Genomic DNA, 23,137 nt, shown 5'->3' with positions numbered 1-23,137 from the left:
ATAGGTAACACAGTTTTATGCGTAGAAATAGTAAATACAATCACTTATACAGAAAAATTTTAAATGAAATTACTATCCTGCAGCATGTATATATTTATTACATAAATTTTCAGCTAATCTATTAAGTAAAATTTAGTGGATTGTAAAAGATTTCAGAAAATGGAGTATTTTATACCTAACTGAAACAAAAAAAATCACATTTCTCTCTTCTTTTGAGAAAAAGTCAAAAATGCAAAAGAGCAACTTTATTTTTTTTTTATTAAAAATTCCCTCAGAAAAAAATGTTGACTCTCAGCAACAGGCGACTGCTGCTTCGAAATATTTTCTACATAATTTGAATAGCAAACAATTTCAAAGTTATTTTCCTGTTCACTGCAAAAACATCATGTGTTTCCAAAAAAGCAATTATTTTGTTTGCATATTCTTATGGCGCAGACTACGTAATCAGCAAATCGTTTTGATGTTGAAATATAAGTCAAAAATTATTTGTATATGTAGATTGTAACTCGGAAAAAAAATCAGAAAGAAAAAAGTGAGTATAGAAGTTAACAAATTCATGCAGATGCTGAATAAGAGAGAGAAAACAATTTTTCACGAAGTTGCGTTTCGGTCCTACGCAAACAAAGGAAGAAGAATTTCATTTGATTGTTCGTTTCACTTTAATTAGTTATCTAAAACACATAGGATCTAGTATATATCACGATATTCCATTCAGAATAAATATAATTTATTTTACTACTAGATATATATATTTTATATATCTTTATATAGCTTTAAATGAAAGATTCATGGCGCAAGATTCGGTGGTTAATTTGATATTATAAGGCATGTTTTTAAGAAGACACGGTTTTAGTGAATGTCTTTCTAAAGAAAACTGGCTCGTTTTTACATTACCAATAGGAAAACCACGAAACCTTCATGATGCCAAAAAATTCATTTGGTAAGGATCAAACGCGGTTCGACCTACAGTTATTTAGCATCTTTAGGCTTTGAGAAGCTGGTAAGCTAAAGGTAAAGAGACACACTAAATACATTATAACCATGCTTTTTTCGAAACTCTTTGAGCATCTCATACTAGCATAAGAAATATAATAGTAGCTTGCTGCAATATCTGCTAGATATGCAGCTTGTTGGGACATTATGCTAGATTTGCCTGTAACTACATGTAAACAAGGTAGCCATGGAATAAAATGTCAAGCAGTCAAGTAATAAAACAGCGGTCCATTTTAGTCCAAAAACGTGAGAAAGTATATTTGGCCTATTTCAAAAACCATCCACAATCAAAATTTAAATTTTGAGGTAAAATGTAAAATGAAAACGACGGCGGAAATTTTCGGACATATACCTCACAAGCGTATAACGTAAATATAGAGGGCGGTTTTCAAGCTTCATGTAGTATACTAAACAGTCTACAGGTAGCGCCTCTACTATCAATAAGTAGAAAATAATTGAGGTGGCTCATCCGGCCCATAAATAGCAACCTTATAGTAGTGTAGAAAATGCGTATGATGTGATTTTGATTGACCCTATCTATGCCTTTATAAGAATGGACGGGTTTAAACTCTTGCATTTCGTACTTTCTAAATCATTCGTTTACTGTTGCTTAATAAATGGCTGAACTAGCCTTTTGAATCTGACACTGGTATAAAGTATTTATGGAGTTCACTATTAAATACATGTATACATTTTTTTCTAAATATAAATTGTTTTTACTGTATATAATATAAAATGATGATACTATATATGCATATATTTTACTTACATTATAAAATCATTTTGACGGCTTGGTTTATTTGATTACGGCAAAGCACCCGAGGACTATTTGCCTAAAGGTAGGGATGTTTTCGGAGGATTTTCTAAGGGAAACGGGCTCGTTAAAATGGTGCTGAATATGCATGTACGATTTTTAAAGTTTCGTAATCTTCCATCTCCCAAATTTTCTAAAATGTATGCTTTAGTATGACATTAAATTTATAAACATTTATAACACACTTTCTAAATCCTACTAAGCCATAAAATAGTTTTCAAGTTATCAATTATCTACAGTATGCGTTCAAGAGCTTAAACTATTCCGATTATTCTACGTAAAATTAACGTCTTTAGCCTGTAAAAAGGACTAATAAACTAACTATTGTCGCAAGAAAATCTTGCAACAATAGTTAGACTAGAGATCCTTTTTTGTATATCCATTAAAAACTGCACAAAAGAAAATTCAATTATGAAGAGTTATGCATAAACATAAGACGTCTCTCATCAATAGATTGTCAGGAAATTTTCCATCGCAGACTTATGAGTTAATAATTTCTACTGAAGTATACACTCTTATGTTCTAAAATTGAGAAGGTTACTTAGCGTAAGTGATATATTATATGAAACTTTTATCGATAATGTAAACAATACCTGCTCAGTTAGCTAAAAACGAAAATTAATATCATTCAATTTACAGAATGAAAATTAATTCTTTTACTGGTCTTAACGTAACTTACATGAGAAAAGAAGTTTTTTATCCTTGTGTATATATTAAGAACGCTAAAACATAATGGACATTTTAAACATTAGCTATCTCTGTATTCACAGCAGATGCAATTTCCCCCCCCCTTTTCCTATACACATAGTGTAGTTAGCAACTGAATGTCTAGATTGATTATTTAAATTGATTTCAGCTATACCTCCCGTTATAGTCAGCCATTATAACAATTTTATTTATTTTTTTTTTCAAAATGAAACATTTTTTATTTTCAAAATGAAACATTTTTTATTTTCAAGATTTTTCCAGCTTAATAAATCATAATCACATTTTATGTGATAGTTAATCTCCATTTTTTTCATATTTTACCTTTCATCTTCTGAAAGTTATTTTCTTGTTTGTTTTATTTTTTTAGACATTACTTTAATTTTAAGAATTTAAGGAGTTTTTGATTTAATTTTTCATATTTCTGAAATTTTTGACTCTATGATATTCCTGTACTTAGGATTTTTTTACATTTGACCTTATGAAATCAAATGTTAAAAATTCTGTGTTTTTATTTCTATTTAAATGAAAGATATTACATCTTCTTTTCTATGAAATTAAGTAGCTTCTTCTCTGATATGACAGAAAATTTTCATTTGTAAAATCATGTGTGTATATTGAAATTGTAATAATTTTTAGTTGCGCTTTCTCGCAGTAAATTATAGTAACTTAAGCAAATCAAATTAAAAATGCACAGAAATTAATACTTGTAAAAATAAGAATGCACATTCTTAATTAACTTGCAATTTAAATACTTTACTTTGAGATATATTCCTGTACTTAGAATTTTTTTACATTTGACCTTATGAAATCAAATGTTAAAAATTCTGTGTTTTTATTTCTATTTAAATGAAAGATATTACATCTTCTTTTCTATGAAATTAAGTAGCTTCTTCTCTGATATGACAGAAAATTTTCATTTGTAAAATCATGTGTGTACATTGAAATTGTAATAAGTTTGAGTTGCGCTTTCTCGCAGTAAATTATAGTAACTTAAGCAAATCAAATTAAAAATGCACAGAAATTAATACTTGTAAGAATAAGAATGCACATTCTTAATTAACTTGCAATTTAAATATTTTAAATCAACCGCGAAAATTTTAAATATAGTATAGTATTAAACAAACTTAAAAGCTCGTTAAAGCATATCTGGTATTGTAAATAGCAGATACGTGCTTGATGGCTAAAGAAACTGCTATAAACAGATCAATTTGGCGACTGATGAAACATATAAGAACAGTTTAGAAATAAATGCTTTAAAGAAATTTCAAACTTTCCAAAGTTTTACTTAGATGCAACTAAATGCTTGCCTTACATAATTTGCAAACTTTAACCATATTAATTTTATTGGACAGCTTTATTTCCTTTTTGACAAATTAATTGTTATAAATAAAAAAAATCTATAAATAACCTAAGTGTATTTTACCTAAGGCAGTGTTACAGATGCTGAAATTTAGCTTAACTAATAACCATTGGAATGCTTGAAAACCATTTTACGTGTACAAATAGGTGCTGCGTTTCTTCGTTTTTGAGAAAAGAGAGATTAAAACGTGACATTTCGACGACCGCCGAAACACTTTAAATGTAAAAAAGATGAAAACATATTTATTTCCTTTCACAATGCTATGAAAAATACACCTGCCACAACTGGCCTATTTCTGTTAAGAAAAAATCGATAAAACGTATCGAGTGGAATTTTAATGCCGAAATAGGATTCCTCAAAGAAGATTTTATCCAAAGAAATGCAGTAATATTTTATATTTTTTGTCCTGTCGTTTTCATGTTAAAAGTTGATCATCTGAAAGGATAAACTGATCGTTAAAAAATGAAACATCCATATTACTTTTCTTATCGCAGAACTCCCATGAAAGAAACCAGAAAAAAAAAACACAAGGCTTCATAAAGGACGAAAAGACACATAATGGAAAGAAAAATTATCATTAAACTTTAAAAAATGTCTGATTGTGAACTAGACAAGAAGTTTCTGAATTATTTCTTTAATTGTAGGATCAAAGCAAGCTAAGTCTCACAAAGACCCCAAAAATTAAGGGTGGCCGCAAAAACACAACTTGATTTGAACTGACTATAAAATCAGAACTGATTAGAATATTCTTTTACTTTTGTGGATACAATTTTACAAACTCACAAAGTTCCATGTGGTATGAGTTTATTGCAACCACTAGATATGCGTCTCCCGTTTTTCTTGGCAAACATCGATGTGATGATCGAACTCGGACCATACTTTTCGAAGCATATCGAGCGTGATCCAGTTGACAGCTGCAGCGATCCTGAAAATCAGACACGGTTTGAAAGCACGTACACTCAGTCTTTGCTTCCCAAATGTTCGGTTGACGCGATCAACCAACTGGTTCTAGACTGGTGATTGGCCTGAATGTTCCCTTCTATGGTCGCAGAGAGTTGCCATTTCAGTACATTCTCTTTAAGTGGGTTCACATTAAATTGCTCTTAAAAGCACGCTGCACCAACACACCCTTTTTGTTGAATGAAATTATAACACACACCAACACAAAGATTTACACAATGACTCTGCAAATAAAAAAGAAACAGATGTTTTGAGTCACTAAATTCACTGACACCTTACATGTCAACAAATTCCAGTATGTTCTGATTTTATAGTAAGTTCAAGTCAATGAGTGTTTTAGTAGGTACCCTAAATTTTCATGTGGTTAACGTTTTGGCCAGTGGTGCTGAGTTTCACTGCAGGGAAGAAACTCATTTATTCAAGGCAAATGAAATATCTAATATTACATATAGACACGGTGTGCATGTGTGTGTTATATATTTATTTATAATAATATTAATTTTGAAATGACGCAGTTTAGAGAGGTTTTTATTACAAGATATTTCTATTTTTAGAATAGAAAGCGGAAATACCAAATTAAAATTAAAAGTTAAGGTGCTCCTGCAAATTTAAGTTCCTAGCTTTTAAATCTTTTACTAAGTTGTTTTCATGCAGGATGATTTTGAGGAAAAAAAGAAAACATTGTGCTGCATACCTCATTTTCTAAAGTATTGAACATAAACCTACATTTCTTTAATAAAATTCAACAGAATAAAAGGTAGAGAATCTTATGAAAATTTTTTAAACGCTATATGAGGAAGAGTTGAGGAAATGAAATATCTAATATTACATATAGTTAAACATATAGTAATAAAAAAAATAATATTAGCGATAACCCAAGAATGTAAACGTGAGCCTCTGAAAACTGAGATATATGATAGAATGTTATTTACAAACGTTGCGGAAAGTATCGCAAGCTTAAAAATGTATAATCGAATAATAAGTTTATCAGTTCCGTTGCGAAACTGAGTTCACATAAGCATGACCTTTGGAGCAAAAGATTTTTTCAAGACTAAGACTTGTATGAAAAAAAACATACTTCGTATTTAAAAGATTGCTCAGTCCCAAGAGTTCAGTGAACGATCTGAAGGCAAAAAGATAACTTTAAAAACATCAACCGTAGTCTGTATATAAACAAACTTCTACTCTGTTTTGTAAACAACCTTAAATTCGAATAACGAGCAAGTATACTTTTTATTTTAAATAAGATCTAACACTGCTGGAGTCGTGCATAATCCTAAAAGGAATCATCCTTAAATAAATAACTAAATTCTTAAGTTTTAACCTAAGCATATCGAAGCATTTTTAAGCAAACACAGCACATCTTTCTCACTTACATTTCAGTTCATGAATACACTGACTGGTCTTTTATTTTAACCGGCACCCAATCATGAACAGTGCATGCAAAACTTCAAGTTGACGATTTACAGTTAACTATACGATTTACAGTTAATTAACCACAAACCTCACCATTCATTTACCATCGATTTAACAGAAAACAGAACACCTAAAATTTCTCTCATTTCGTATATTCCTTTGCTACATATAAGTACAGGACCGGAAAATGTCATAAAAACTAAATTTCGTAATTTTTATAAAACTGACATTTTAAACTGAAAAATGGAAAAGGTGGAATTTTTATATGATTTAAAACTCCAGTTCTTGACTCCAGTACATCGACTGAAGTTTATAGTCTTTTTTTGGCTGGTATTTCTTCCGGCGGCCGCTAGGTGGCGCTCGTTGAGCCTTAGGGTTACATTCTGATAATAGTATAATATAGCTCTAATACTATAATACCTAGTAATACTATAAAGTTTTCAAAATATTTTGCGACTGGAAGTCTATGTCTCCGATCAACGGTTGCAAAAGGCTGGAAAAAAAATTTTATAGACACGGTGTGCATGTGTGTGTTATATATTTATTTATAATAATATTAATTTGAAATGACGCAGTTTAGAGAGTTTTTATTACAAGATATTACTATTTTTAGAATAGAAAGCGGAAATACCAAATTAAAATTAAAAGTTAAGTTGCTCCTGCAAATTTAAGTTCCTAGCTTTTAAATCTTTTACTAAGTTGTTTTCATGCAGGATGATTTTGAGGAAAAAAAGAAAGCATTGTGCTGCATACCTCATTTTCTAAAGTATTGAACATAAACCTACACTTCTTTAATAAAATTCAACAGAATAAAAGGTAGAGAATCTTATGAAAATTTTTTAAACGCTATATGAGGAAGGGTTCAGGAAATGAAATATCTAATATTACATATAGTTACAAAACAACAAAAGCTGCTCGTAGTAAAATAATCATCACTCTTTAATAAGAACTCCCTCTTCTCCCTCAAAATTCTGTATCCTTATATGGAAATTTCGTAGAGATATCTGAGAATGAATTACGTTATTAAAATTTACTGAAGGTCACCTTTCTATGCATATTACGGAAAAAGTTTCAGATTTTGAAGCTACATTTAGGGCGCAATTATATACAGACTAAAGTTGCTCATCTGAGCGACTAGTGGTTTCACACTGAATAAAAACACCCACTATTAAGTTTTTAGCTAAACTATTAATTGTGTACATCTCAGTGGATTATGCTCTAAAAGGTGTGAAATATTTTAAAATTTAAAGTATATTAAATGATAGACATTATGCTAATTGATAATTTTTTCTGTACACAGACCCCGCAGAAAGTATTTTTTAACGTTTTGTCTAAACAGCCCTTTCACCTGCTGAAATCGTTTTCATAAACTTCTTTCGTTTGTGAAAATGTGTCGCTGAAAATACACATCTAAGATCAATATTTAAGAAATACAGATATAAAATCTAATATCGGTGTACATAAACAGATTCTGTTTAGAAAACAGAATTTGTTATAATAATGAAATCGGAATTAAACCGATAATCATGCACAATGCAGTAATTAAAGGAAATAAATATTAGTGAAACATAACTATCGAATAAAAGGCAAATGCGTCCGCAAGGACAGGTTTTTGAAAATAAAATAGTTTATAAAAAGCACTCGAAGTATTACTTTAAATGTATATATTCAATTATTTCCATAACCAGCTCAGCAATAGAATAAAACATGATGCAGCGTTGCGCAGTAACAATAAAAGGAAATTTTAATCTGCAAATTATTTATCTCCTAAACAGTACAAAAGAATCTTCGGATGTTATAGAATGCATTAAAATTTGTCTTAGTGTATCAAAGTGAAAAATTTGTTATTTTTTTAAAACTTAGTGTATATATGAGATGGACGTGAATGACAGAGTAAAAACTTAATTTATTACACTTTAATGTCATATGTCATGTCCTTAAAATTTATAATTTTAAGCACAGTAAATTATCGTATGTTTCTTAGCTATTACCATTCTAAATTAAAAGGAAATTCAATTAGTCATAATAGTTAGAAACGAGCACTAAGTGATATATAAGCTACACTCAACTTAATGCACAAAAGACTGTTAGTAGTCACCTTTTATTTGGCATTTACTTAAGATTAAAGGGCTCAATGAATTTAAGTGTTGCTTCTCTTTAAGGAATTTTATCCTGAAAAACAGAAACAACATCGTTTATTTCTTGAGCTACACTCAGCGTTTCGTCTAAAATCAGTGCCAAATAAAAGATGATGCTCGGATTAAGACTACAGTCTACAAAAAAGAAAGTTAATTTATGACACTATTATTTAAACAGATATAATTTTATTTAAACCCCTATCATATTATATAAACATATAACTAAAGTGCATTGTTGAAAATATGGAATAAAGAGTATTAAAACATAACACCTTCCAGCCACTTCCAAAAATGTTCCAGTTTTAACTGGATTTATTTCGGTTTAATTAACTATTATATCGATTATCACATTTTTCTACATTCTAGTAATGATAAATAAAAATGTACTTTATGATTTTTTAGCAAAAATAGCTGCATGAAATTCTGACATATTCTGAAGATAATGTAATTTAACTGTGATTCAAACATAAAAAATACATAACATATACATTTAAACAAAAAAAAAATGCATCCTTACATTGCGTGCGACTTATCCAAGTATAGTTAAATCTCAGCCTTTTTTAAAGCACATATTTCTTACGGTATGCAGCAATCGGTGTTTGAAACGCAAGATCGATCACTTTTGTCGCATAAAGTAGAAATAAGCGGTAATGAAGCCGTAAACTTAAACAACAGCGGATAAACTATTACTCCTTGTTATCTTTACGATCATTTGCAGCTCTCTCAAAAAATGAAAAAGGACCTGTTTGTTTTCGGGTTGCAGCGCAGAATGTTCAAAACCCACTACAGACACTTCCGGAACCCCAAACAGAGCCTCATGATACGCATCACACGTATCAACAGTCAAAGTGCGATGCCAAAGTTCGGAGCCATCGTTTACAAACATTCGTCGCATAGAAGCTTCTTGTGAATTATTACAGTGCATTAAAAAACTTTGCAATGCAAGCAGAGTTGCCAGGCGTGTAGGATATTTTAATCGAGATGTAAGTGGGTCTTTTCCTGAAAAGCAGTAGTTTCCACCCATATTTCCCCGAACGCTCCCGTAACTCATTTATCTTAATTTACGGCACTTCTGTCAAGTTGTGTAAAAGTTTTCTCTGAAAAGCTCATTAAAACCCGGATTGAATTATAGAATAAAATCGAATCTATAAGGATCAAAATAAAATGAATAAAATGTTCAGAATCGTATTTCAGGTTACGAAAGAGATGAATTTCTATGATTAAATATTATTCAGGTAAAATACTTTTAAATAAAAACTGATGTTTACATGAACTCATGTCATTTAAAATTAGCTTTAATTAATTTGAAACTTGAAGTTATACATCGTATAGGGAAAAATAATGTAGTGCATATAATCACTGAAGTATGCGCACAAATTTATTGGACATATTGTATTTTAAAAAATATTTAAATCAATGTCGGCACTACCTCCCCTAATGCAGCTAAGAAAATAATTTTTGTTACTAATTTACATTTGGTACAAAATTTTAATCATAATTATTTCATAAAATGTAAAAATAACAGTAATTCTAATCTTTCGTACAAAACAAAGTAAAATATGGTTATAATTTAAACTCAATCACATGTTTGCCGTAGAAAGCGTTTACTTTATTTGGGGCTTGAAATGAAGAATATCATGTTAGCGAGCTGTGTTCCTTATTTATACATCGAGTTATTATGTTTATTGATTAGTTAAGTATCACTTCTGAAAAAAATAAATACGGATATGTGTAATTACAAATTCTTTAACTATTTATGTACTAATATTAGTTAATCTAGTAAATAATTAATTCGTATGTTCTTTAATTTTGGCTAATTTTATGATAAATTAAGATAATTTAATGCTCTCTTTAGTAAAATGTCCATGAATATTCATAAATATTATGTGAAAAAATAATAAATATTATCTGCAAATAAATTAGTGCAGAAATTTATTTGCATAGAATTTTCTATTATTTTTATCAATTATCTTTACTAACCGTCACAATGAACTTATATATATATTGGAAATTATTATTTGATTTTGAGACCTGATTACTCAAAAATTCTGATAAATTAAAGTTCTCACTGTTACTTTCATTTAATCTTCGCATACTCTGTTATTAGAAATGTTTTTATTAATTGGCACAAGAGAGGAATTATGCACAATTTTTGGATATTTGAGCACTTTCTACTACAAATGGAACTCAAAAGTTCATTTACTACGTTTAGAAGTTTAGATTTACCACAGCTCTGAAGTTATAAAATTAATTAACATTAAGAGATAAAAGTCATATCAGTTTCATTGTCAAAGGATAATGTATTTGATGCAGTATTCATTATGGTGTGGTGTACTTAATTATGGCAAAGCACACTAGGGCTATCTGCCTAAGGGGAGGGATGCCTTCGTGGAGGACTTTCTAAGGGAAACTGGCTCGTATACACGTTACACATGGGGAAAACCGCGAGAACACCCATGCAGCCAGCCCGTTCGCGGGATTCGAACCTCGGACCGAACTACCAGTGTTCAACGCCTTTACCGCTCGGCCGCTGGTAGGCGCAGTATTTACTATGCATAGTAGCTCAAAGTATTCTGCATTATAAACGTTTTATAATGTTAGAGAAGATTTAAAAAGAAAAGCAAAATCACACAATAGGATAAAACAGAATAAAATGTTTCAAAACTAGAAAAAAAAATTAGAGAAATATTTGAATATAAGGTTTTTATTAGCTTTTTTGGAAACTAAATATATATTTCTCATAATTTTTTGTTTTTGTAGGAGGTCATCGTTGTAGGGATGCACTATGCGGTGATCAATTCTCTAGCTGAAAGCAAGTAAATAGAAAATACTCGTAAAGATCTTTAACTGATCCATTGCACTAATACACATCTTTCAAACATATCGTATTCATCAGCATGAAATGCATAGAATTAAGGCATTTGAAAGTGTAAGGGAATTAAAAGCGACAGTTTTGGACATAAACCAAAATTAAGAGTGTTAAGTTATTTAATTATTTTCTGTTACAATGTGCTACGTTTGATTCACACTTCGTGAATACATACCAAAACAAAAAATGGAAAAGGAAAAGTTCAAACAATGAAGCAAAATTGAAAGGAATCGTGACTTGGAATATCTTTAAAATGGGAATGTTTAAAAATAAGAAAACAAATAACAGGAAATTCTAAAATAAGCTAACAATAGAAAGAAAAGAGAGAGAGAGAGAATTCTTAAAATGAAATTTAACGAGAGGAAACTTGGGAAGCGAAGACTGGAATAAGAATCTGAAAAAAGTTTTAAAAAAAACTATACAAAAGGCTAAAAAACGAAAAACGGAAAAAAATCATTTTATTTCATTTATAACTTGCGCGGAATAGGAAAATCAACGCTTCTAGAATTTTATTGAAAAAAGAGCCTCTAAAATCCTGTTATTGCTGGTAGACTTGATCTTCACCGCAACTATATTTGCATTTGTCAAGTTTAGAAACACATTCTTAAACAAAACAGTATACAAAGTTAAAATTGAATTTGTTGACTATGATTTGGATTCTAGGATGGAAAGCTCTTGCACCCGAAAGTCAATATTTTTCTTTTACTGATCTTCGAACATGTTTCATTACCTCATTAATGATCATAAGTGCTTGCCTGAAGTTCAGACTTTGATAAAACTCTATTAAGAGTTCTAACTGTGGTGTAAACGTGAATTTTAGCAGACTAACTGAAATTCAGAAGCCCTTTTATTATCCTTTGTGAGTAGTTGCGAAATATCCGTGCAAAGCATTATTAGTATTTATTTTTTATTCTGTGATAAATCCTTAAATTAACTCTATAATTAAAACATTTATTCCGTTAATCATTAAATGATAACAAAATAAACATTAAATACCTTTTAAATCAAATAGTATTAGTTTCTAACAAGTTAATATTTATATTAAAATTGCGTTGCTCTATTGATTTACGCAGCTTCAAAGAAGATTTTATTTATTTCACAAAACTCTATAATAGTTGAAAACAATCTGAAAAAAAAAATTAAATACGATTTAAAGCAGAAAATGTATACTGTTGAGCAATTTAATGCACTTTTACCCCAGACAGACTTTTTGAGATGCTTAAGAAGAATGCAGCTGATTTCGCAAATAATGCAAATTTCCTCTCCAAGAAACAATGACATTAGCATACTGTTAAGCGTTAAAACTCGACCTAGTTTGAGTTTACGAAACCGTTAGATTAGATCTAAGATGTTTGTGAAAGAAAGCAGCATTGAAGCTAAAAATAACTATTTCCCAAGTGTAAAACAGCACTTAAGTGTAACCACACTTAAACTTAAGCACTTACTGATCTCATTTAAACTGCTCTGTATGAGTTGTTATACTTTGAGATTTCAATAAGTTTGTTGAAAAAAACATAACTCTCAGCATCTTTGAGGAATCTCAAATTATCTAATCTGTATAACATGAATAAGCTGATTACAAAATTTTGCTAGTCATTTTCGAAGCATATTTCCATAATCGATATATAATAAAAACATAAAACGAATTTGCAGAAGATTTCGGGAATTTCATGTTTTTATAGCCACTTATTTCAGGCATATTTATATACCCATTACGTTCATTACTACATTAATACACTCCATAATCCATTTTATATATTTAATAAAGAAGTATTGTTCCCATATAATAATACTTACAAAATGCAAAAAAACAATTATTATATAAATCAGTGGTATCCTACTAATGGCCTGTGGCCAAAGGTTTCGAAAGCATTATTATTATTATTATTATTATTATTATTATTATTATTATTATTATTATTATTATTATTATTATTACCTGCCGCCGGCTTCTGACAGCTTTGGAAGTGAAAATTCATTTTGGTGAAATTGACGTTTCACATGAGCATTCTCATGCTGCTTTCATTAAGTACTATTATTAGGGACATGAATGTTTTATGAAAAAATTATTCAAAACGACATTTTAAAGTTCTTAATCTTAGTGCTGTTGTTTTATCAGCAAAAAATATGTATATAAGCTAATTTGAACTAAACATTAATTAACAGTACCTCAAAATAATGCGTATTTATTATTCCCGGAAGTAGTTTTCTTTAATTCCATAATAATGGCTGAACTATTTTGAAATAATGTTTAACTAATATTATCTTGAAATAATATGATTTGAATTAATATCAATTAATACTATATTGAAATTATTCGCGTTTATAATTCCAGAATGTATTATTTATTTATTCCCTGCATTCTATATTGTTATCTGGTCAAAACACAATGAGCTACTTGCAGCGTTAACTTGTATTTTAAAACCACTTCACCGTTTGTCCTTAGACAAACGTCGATTTGAAAAGTGTCACCAGTAGCTTTAAACGATTTTCATTATTCAAAACTATCAAAAGTATAATAACCATCTTAAATGCCCAAATAATTATGCATATATATATATATATATAATAAAATTGTAATTAAACTGTTCCATTAGATGTAAAAAAAACTGCGTTATTATTTTGATAAGACTACATTATTAGATAAGATGACTTGGTGAGAATTGCAACGGAATGGCTTTTACTGCGTAGTTAGCAAGATGAAATTTGAAGAACACACATAATGGTAAATTCCACACATGATTTTATTTTTCAATAATGCACGTATCTCTGTTATGCAACCCACAATTTTCTACAGCTCGCATTTTAAACAATAGACTAGATTAGAAAAGTAAACTTTGCGTAGTTAGCGGCACAGCTGAAAGCAAGACAAGAGACGAGCAAAAAGAAGAGGGAATTCCGACGTAATTACCCTTTTTATACCGAAGTTCATTTCAGATCACATGACACTTTAATGTACAGGATTTTGGGCTCAGATTTCGTCGGCAAGTGGGCATCAGAACTGCAGGGAGTAAAATTTATTGCTGTTATATTTAGAATGAAACGAATATTAAAGCGATATTAATTTATTATTTGAAAACTAGATTTTATATTTCACATATTAGATATTTTATATATATAAATTATATATATATAAGTGTGTGTGTATGTAACAAGAAATAAAGAATACGTAAAAGATAAATTATAATTTAAATTAGCAGCGTAAATTTATTTTCCCTCTGTGTTCTAAAAATAGTAACCTCTCTTTGCAACTGCGTCATTTCGAGCTTATCCATGATGTCTTGATCCATCTGTCTTGGGCTAATCCATGTCATACGAGGGGCAGTCAAAACATTCCCGGAATTTTGTTGTAAATCTTCATTACTACAATATACAGGTGCACATTTACCTTCATAGTAGGCTTCGCCAGAACACACACACTTGCTTCACTGCTCCTGCCATTGCTGGAAACAACGATGAAAGTCCTGTTGCGATATCTTCCGAAATTCAGCCGTCGCCTTGGTTTTGATGTCTTCTAACGGTTAAACGGTCACCTTCAAAACGGTTACCTTTGAGGCCCATTTTGATCTTGAATAAGAGCCAGAAATTCGATGATGCTAATTCCGGTGAATAGGGAGGCTGGTGAAGTAGTGGAATGTTCTTTTCTGCTAGCAATGTCTGCACAGCAATATATATGTGGAAGATAACATTGTCGTGATTCAATAACCATCCTCTCTGCCATTTGGTGGGACGTTTACTTCAGATTGCCTCCCTCAGTCGTTTCAAAAGTTGTACGTAAAAAGGCCGTTAACAATTTGACCAGCTGGTACAAGTTCATGGTGCACCACACCTTCGTTGTCGAAAAGGGCAATGACCATCACTTTTGTTTCAGATTTGCTATGAAATGATTTCTTTGGTCGAGGAAAGAACGGTGTGTGCCATTCTGATGACTGCATCTTTATCTGCGGGTCGTAAGCGTACACCCATTTCTTGTCACCAATAACAATTGTCTCAAGAAACGTCGGGTCTTTTGTGCTTTTTTCGAAACATTCTGCGCCAGTCAACTACCGAGTTTCCATTTGATCCGGATTCAGAAGCCGCGAGACAAACTTTGCCCTGCCACGTTTCATCTACAAATCATCTGACAGGATTGCGTGAATGGATCCATCTCTACCTCCTGTGCCAACTCATCGATCGTCATTCTTCGGGCTGATCTGCTTAACGTTTTCACTTGCTCAACTATTCCTTCGTTTGTGGAGGTTGATAGTCTCCCACTGCGGCTCTCGTCTTCAAGCGATTCCTGTCCACCCTGAAATCTTGAAAACCACCCGTAAATGGCTGTTCTCTTTAAAGAATCGTACCCGTAAACTGTTTGTAAGGCTAACAAAGTCTATGAAGCAGATTTCCCCAATCTGCACATAAACTTGATGTTCGCCTTTTGCTTGCGCTTTGACAGCAGACCTACTGGTCATTACACCCTCCTACCTTCAGCTACACTGCCTGTTATGAATTCCAGTAGTAAATACATATAGTGGTAGTGAAAAATAAATTAATTGAGTTTATAAAGAGTTACAACGAAATTCCGGAATCTTTTCAACTGCCCCTCGTATGACTCTTACATAATTATGATGATGTAAATGGAACTAAAACTCAGGCAGCCAATATTAATTTTACAGAAGTATTATACAAGCGAAATACATTGATAACCAAAACTAACTCAGTCTGAATTAAGATTTCATCTTGAACATAACGCACTCGCTTGCTACTCTTCGGTTTACGAGGTTTAATTTGCCTCAGCTTCCAGTTTCCTATTCATTGTGGATCGGCATTTCAGCATTCTACGCCATCAAAATTCTTGCTCTTCATTACGAATTTAACGTTCTACATACTACACCATTAATATTGCACATTTTATTAACGCACGCACACACACACACACACACACACACACACACATATATATATATATATATATATGTATGTATTTTGTATTGTTTTCAAAGGAGTACGTTTAATAATAATTTTCATAGGAATTGTGAATTCTTTTCTTCCTCAGAAATGCACCTTTAAAATAATAATTTGATAGAAATTGGGATTCATTTTCTTCCTTAGAAATGCACACTAGAACTTATCAAAAGAGGGGGAGGAGCTATTTTGTTGGAAATTATTTTAGCTATGTTACAAATAATCTTGCGTTAAAAATGCGCTTTTTTAAATCAGAATGATCTGTGAAAACAGGTACTGGAAAAAATAATTTAGTTAATTTAATGTGATTAGTTATCCAAGATATCAATTTTCATGTATAATGGAGATTAGTTACAAAGACTTTATTATTAATTTCAAAATAAGCTGTCGTGGTTGTGAACTAAGCACGAGATACTGTCCGAGAATTAAGTCCAGTAATGATTTTTCTTTTCACTTCTAAGAAAAAGTACTTAAAGCCTAATCGAGACCACTGCATTTCAGAGCTGAAGCTTCCCTTAACCGAAATGCAGCTGAAATCGAGTAAATTTCGTTTACTTTCTAGTCTACTCATAAAAAAGCTTCGTCTGCAAGCGACATGGCACCTTTTAAAGAAAATCGAGAAAATAGAAAACCCTTTTTCCGAAAACAAAGAATAGAGATTGCACATTATGCACCAAAATCTCCTTTTAAATCGATAATAAAAGAACTACGTTTCGACGGTGAGCGGCATTTCTCACCGAAAAATAAACTCAAATTAAAAATGAAAAAGGGAAAAAATTAAGCAAGGAAGAAATTACGTACGCCTTTAACCTCGGTGTAATCACGTTTGTTATTCCACGTACGTTTCGGAGATGTTTTGATTTTTCAAGCACCCCTATTGTCGCCAGAGCTACTAGGAAGAAAAGAAATTCGGAGGAGATAGGATAGAGGGGGCAAAAAGAAAGATGAGAGACAGACAAAGAAAGTAGGAATTCGATGGAAAGAAAATGGTCTCGAGACCTTCCCTCCCTTAGTTTTTTAGCTAGGACCCAAGCAAAAACCCAGAAAATGTGTTTAGCGAAGCAAGTAAACTTATTTGTTTGCAAATCGCGCACATACACACGCGTGCCATCGTGCTTCAATCCTCACAACCCACACTTTCATTCATATATATATATATATTGTATATGTATGTTAGTAAATATAGAAATGTGTTTCCTTCGCTTTAAATTCAGCAAATTTTTCTACTTATTGTGTATTTGTTAAGGTACAGGCTAGTTTTCTCTAGCTCAAACACAGGAGGAAAATATGTAGTAGAATCCGTAGATTACGTTTATGAAAATTCCGTAGATTATGAAAAAACATTTTTGTGAACCTATATTTTTAAGAATCCTTAATTTTCAACCACAAACGTATTATGCAACTACACGTAAAGAACTCCTGTAAAGGTTTCCAGTACTAATAAATATTACTTATGAAAGAATGAGCACTGAAATAGATATGTATATTAAGTTTCCGAAAGAAAATTTTCAAAACATATTCTTACCTTAGAGAAACGCTAAATTAGAAGCATTGGTTTCAGATTACCATTTGTAGAAATGCTAGAGTTATAATTCTACTGAAAGGCGTCACTTGACCGTTATAGTCATGAAAATTACCTTATTTGATTCCTTCGTTAAAATGGAATCATAAGTTTGTGACCCGTCGTTCAAGAGATATTCAGTTGGGCATTCTTTTTTAAACTATAATTGCCATAACAGAGTTTCACTTTCTTACTATTTTCAGACTTACAGTTTAAATTTAATATTTTATTTGGAAATAAACTAACAAATTTTAAAAGAAAGTTTTTATTTTCGTCTACTTGTATTAAATTAGTTTTTTTCGTTTCTTCTAGTCTTGAAGTTGCTGAAAGAAGGAAAGGAATTTACCATAATCACTGAAATTTATCGATGGTATGAAGTGACTAATTTTTGACGATTCGGTTATATTTTTATATAGCTGCGGTATTTTTGAGGAAAGAAAACTTTTTGATTCTCTTATAAATAAAATTATAATAAAATATCTTTATAAAAATACGCCTTCAATATGACGTATTCGTAATCTAAAGTTTACTATACCAGAAACAAATAATCGAAATCATATTAACACAACTTTCTAGAAGCGACTATACGTTTTATTTTTACATTTTACCATGCCTAAAACAAAAGTGGTTTACTATCTAAGGGGGCACAAGAAAGATTTTATAAGCCAAGTGGGACACTAAAACAAAAGGATCCAAAAATGTTGCCTTAAGCGAAAAGACATTAATGATACGCAATGAAATTTTGATGCATATGAATATGATTCTTCCATAACAATAAGAACACAAATGAAATATTTTATTCTATCATTTATTAACTCAGCTGAAAATAATAACCGATATTGTCTAAGAAATTTTGTTCCCCCTGGGCGCCTATGACTGTGATTTAAGAATTTTTTTTGTTTCCGGCAACTAATTTATTCTAATCTTATTACGAAAAAAAAAAAAAAAAAAAAAAAAAAAGATATTTGACTTAAGCAATAAAAACTTCTCATTCTACCTGAAGAAAAGCTTTTTGCTGCACTTAATGAGATTTAAAGGAATTCATAGAATTTTTGGATGCCATTTTTGTCCACGTAATGAGATTGACTTAATGAAGAAAGTATTTATGTTAAAAAATTTGGGGAAATAAGAAAAAAGAGGGAGACTAGAACTCCAGAATCCTATTTTAATAACTTTCTAGAATTAGTTTAATAAAAATATTATACTGCAATAATTAAATAATCGAAGTTAATTATCTCAGAACAACAATAAATATGGAAAATTGTTTTAAGGTATGTTAAATTTTACATAGATCTTTTTCTACGTCTTACTCAGGAATCTGAATAATTTGTTTTAATATTAAGATAATTATTTTCTGTTTTTTTCAAAAACTTTTTTATATAGTCATTATAGCATATATGTTTATATATTATAGCATACATGTTTATGTTACATATGTTTCGCAATGTGAAGTATAACAATAGCTAAATATATTAAAAAAAATCAGTTATAGCGTAATTTTTTTTAACTTTTGCTATAGAATTAGGAATTATATACTTTTAGCTGTACTTCAGTGCATATTTTTAGCGTTGTATCAGTTCAACCAAAATGAATAAAATAAAAAAAAAAAAAAAAAAAAAATCTTTACAAGAAATAACTTCCAAAAAAGTCATTCCACGAGTAGGCGCCACGGAAAACTGCTTCATCTATAAATTCTTCAGATGATTATAGATTCTCTTAATAGTGGCGGTAACAAAACTGCGTAAGAATATTTTCATGTTGGAGAAAAACACAAGATCGTTACAGGAAAAATAACCATTCTAAGAAGTTGATGGTATCGTCAGAACATTTCCCTCTTTTCCATTTCTTTGGAGAACTCTCTTCAACAGTTACCACCTTATTTATATTCAAATGCCCTGAAGGGTATAAAAAAGACTTAGACCGAGAAGCGGCAGGATAACTCTGAAGACATCGTTTTACTCACCGCTTCATTTAAATGCATGAATACAAGACGATGCGGTCTCTGGAAAGAATCGACCCAATTCTCTCTAACTACAGAGGAATCAGAAAAGGGTAAATGCCAATAAGAGGCTCTATGTAACTGTCTAGTAAGACTGAGAATTGGCAGACGAAATTGGAACCTGTTGGTTCAAGATTAAGTGAATGACATTTATGTTGCTTTGAATATCATGACTGGAATAAATGCTTCTATTTTCCATTATTAATTTGACATCTGAGTGTACTAAGATTCAACCTAAGAATGTGACAGAAATCAAAATGATCATAACACTAGTTATACATAACCTCAAAATGAGCGACATTTTTGTAAATAAATAAAATTGCACTAAAAATAAAATTGTGGATTAGGTACTTAAATATGTCATCATAAAAGTTTTATTAAGATTAGGCAAGCATTAGAAAATTGTAGGATAACTCCCTTTATTAGAAGCTATAGTATTTAGAAATTTGACTTACAGCTTTTCTAATCAGATTTCAGACCTCCAAGATAGTGAATAAAACGCTTAAAATAAAACTATAGTATTTAGAAATTTGAACTAAATTAGAAGCTATAGTATTTAGAAATTTGACTTACAGCTTTTCTAATCAGATTTCAGACCTCCAAGATAGTGAATAAAACGCTTAAAATAAAACACATAAAATATAAATACCTAATAAGTTCTGAGTAAGGAAGTTCGAATTACGAGCCTTCAAATTTTAAACAAACCAGATCAAATCAGTTAACTAAAAATACATTTTTCTTAACTGCTTTAGTTTCATATTAAAAGATTTACAGTTAGATTTTGAACACTAACATTTACGACCTTATTTTATGTTCAAGCACTATTACTGGGAGCAAATATATCTCGTAATATACATTTTTCAAAATTATTTAATTTTCTCTTTAGGCAAATCATTTTAGGAGAAATCAGATTGTTAAACAAATGTCTAATAATAAAATCATCTAAAATATGAAAAACATTTCAAGATACATTTAATCACTGAAATACGAACGATCAGTTTTTATCTCTATGCGGTAGTTTAACTACAATTTTTCAGCTAAACGCTTGTAAACGGAGCTCTATGTAAGTATACTGTGAATACTGGGGATGGAGAGAAAATGCACCGACACATTTCGTCAAAATGCGGAAGACTGATTTTTATCCAATTAAATCTAAAGCTTATGTTAACATTCAAGATAATTACACGCAAAATAGCTTTGTTTACACAGTAAGCAAGTTAATGAATATATCTAATTTTTTGCTAGTCTTCTCCCACATTTATCGTATCCAATTATTGGTGTCAGCATCAAGAAACCCATAAAAGTCAGATTAATTCGCACTAAAATAACTAACACGGAATACGTTTTAAAAGATAAAGCTTATTTCGGAATTCTGATCTCTTTCAATAATCATTTCTTCGAAATAAATTCTATCTCAGTAGTGCTAAGATTCTAAGTAATTTTCAAGTAAACAATCTATTTTAAGAGCCATAGGATACTGGCTATAATCCTCTCATAATAATAGATGTTTGCTCTTTAAAGAGATTGGAAACAGAAATACTATTTTAAGCGCCATAGGATACTGGCTATAATCCTCACATAATAATAGATGTTTGTTCTTTAAAGAGATTGAAAACGAAAAAAAAAGTACATTGCAGAATACAGGATTCTCAGAGGAGACGAATTCAAAGGGAATATTTGCCATTTTAATTAATGCCTGAAAAATTATGATGATAGCTAAATCAGAAAAGGAGAAATTTCTTAAATTCTGATTTAGCTCTTCATAAAATAATAAATTGAATGTTTATGTCTTTGAAATGTAGAAAATGTCTGCATCTAGCACCTAGGATAAATATGTTTGCAATTTATGTTAGTATTGCAGCAAAATTATATGAAAATGAGACTACTGATACATAAGCAGAGAGAATGTATCACTATTAAATCACATATATTATGATAGAGTAAGTATTACTTTTGTTAGCCCACAAACGGCCAAGTGCCTGAGATAGTTATGCATTGGTAATTCACAGTTTGATTAAAATTATCGGTAACTGGTAATCATCGGTAGATAATTATCGGTTTGATTATCTGTAGTGAGTAGAGTGAGTGCAGAAGTTTTTCATGGCTTTTCTAGTATGTAATACGAGACAGTTTCCTTAGGAAGGCAGATAGTCTGAGAGCATTTCTCGGTAGTAAAATCACTGCTACATAATTTCTAATTTAAATGCAAAAATTAATTCATAATTATTATGAATTATTAAATAAACCGAATAGAAAATTAATTATGAATTATTAAATTAATTCATAAATAATTTTTTATTCGTTTTATGTACAAAATAGTAAACGATCTAGCATATTTTAAGCATATAAAATAAACATAAAGTCAATTTATATTACTCTTTCACGTTGTTAAATTTATATTATATCACATTATATTTATAGATTATCAAATATCACATTATATTTAGAGAAGGCTTTCACTATTTAGAGACGCAAATCGATGAGGCTAAATTATTTCAAATGACCTTATTAACAAATTATCTCGTTTTTTCTAGAAGGTTAGAGCACAGTATGTGTTGAGTATCTAAAATCTTAATCTTTTGGATTTATATTTGGTGGCCTTTACTAGAAAATATCAAGTATTATATGCAAGTATGCTTACAGTATGGATACAAAGTACTTCTGACAAAAACGTAATTAAATTTCGTGTAATTTAAATTTCAGAGATTAAAAAACAATTTAGATAATTGTTGATAAATTAAAATTTAATACGAGCTTATAGTTTTGTTACATATCGCTTTTATAGCAGAATATGATAGAAAAGATTAAATTCAGTTCGTTATAACATTCTTTTCAGAAGTTTAAATGCATGAATGAGTTAAGGTTGAGATTAAGTGATTAAGATTACTAAATATTAAGCTAAATTTTACACTGGAATAAGGCTAAAATTTATCTCGAAGTACTTGAAAAAATAAAATATTTATTGTTTTCAATTATTAAGATGGATAATTTTTACTTCCATTACCAAAATTCCTCATTAAGCGATCTTCCAATAAATTGTTAATTTCAGGGCTTAAAATCAATATTTATTATTCAATACACATTTAATTTCCCTTTGGTATTTCTGTTAAAGTACAGTATTGCCTAAGTAGAATTTTCTATAGCAGTATAAATATTTTAGTTTATGAAATGACATGTTGGTGTTAAATTACTTTTTTTTTTTAGATGATGGAAAGCTAAGCTTGAATTTAATAAACTTCCAGAAAACTTCAGGTTCGAATCTTTAAAAGTGTATTTATTAACTCACTGCATTTTGAGGAACAATCTCTTTCTGTTACGTTAGTTATTTTGCATTTTCTCATTAGATTTTGGATTGTACATCACAATTACTATCGA

The 23,137-nt window shown here is 30.3% G+C and overlaps 1 protein-coding gene across 6 annotated transcripts in view; it reads right to left on the bottom strand.

Moving 5' to 3' along the window:
* The window catches only part of LOC118199700 (CUGBP Elav-like family member 2), an 807,763-nt gene that overhangs the window by 716,713 nt on the left and 67,913 nt on the right, over positions 1 to 23,137 (bottom strand). Inside the window, exon 1 of one of the 6 annotated variants that reach the window (XM_085807856.1) lies at positions 8,907 to 9,162. The exons of 4 other annotated variants lie outside the window; for them this stretch is intronic. The gene's annotated coding sequence lies outside the window, so the exon portion shown is untranslated. Of the gene's footprint in view, positions 1 to 8,906; positions 9,163 to 23,137 lie in introns of those variants that run through there. One more of the 6 variants, XM_085807860.1, reaches the window with a different exon arrangement.

This window comes from Stegodyphus dumicola, chromosome X1 (genome assembly GCF_044657685.1).
Source record: "Stegodyphus dumicola isolate Sdum_Otavi_A_Nest chromosome X1, ASM4465768v1".
NCBI lineage: Eukaryota > Metazoa > Arthropoda > Arachnida > Araneae > Eresidae > Stegodyphus > Stegodyphus dumicola.
The sequence above is the reverse complement of the archived record's forward strand: the minus strand, read 5'-3'. Positions and strand labels throughout refer to the sequence as shown.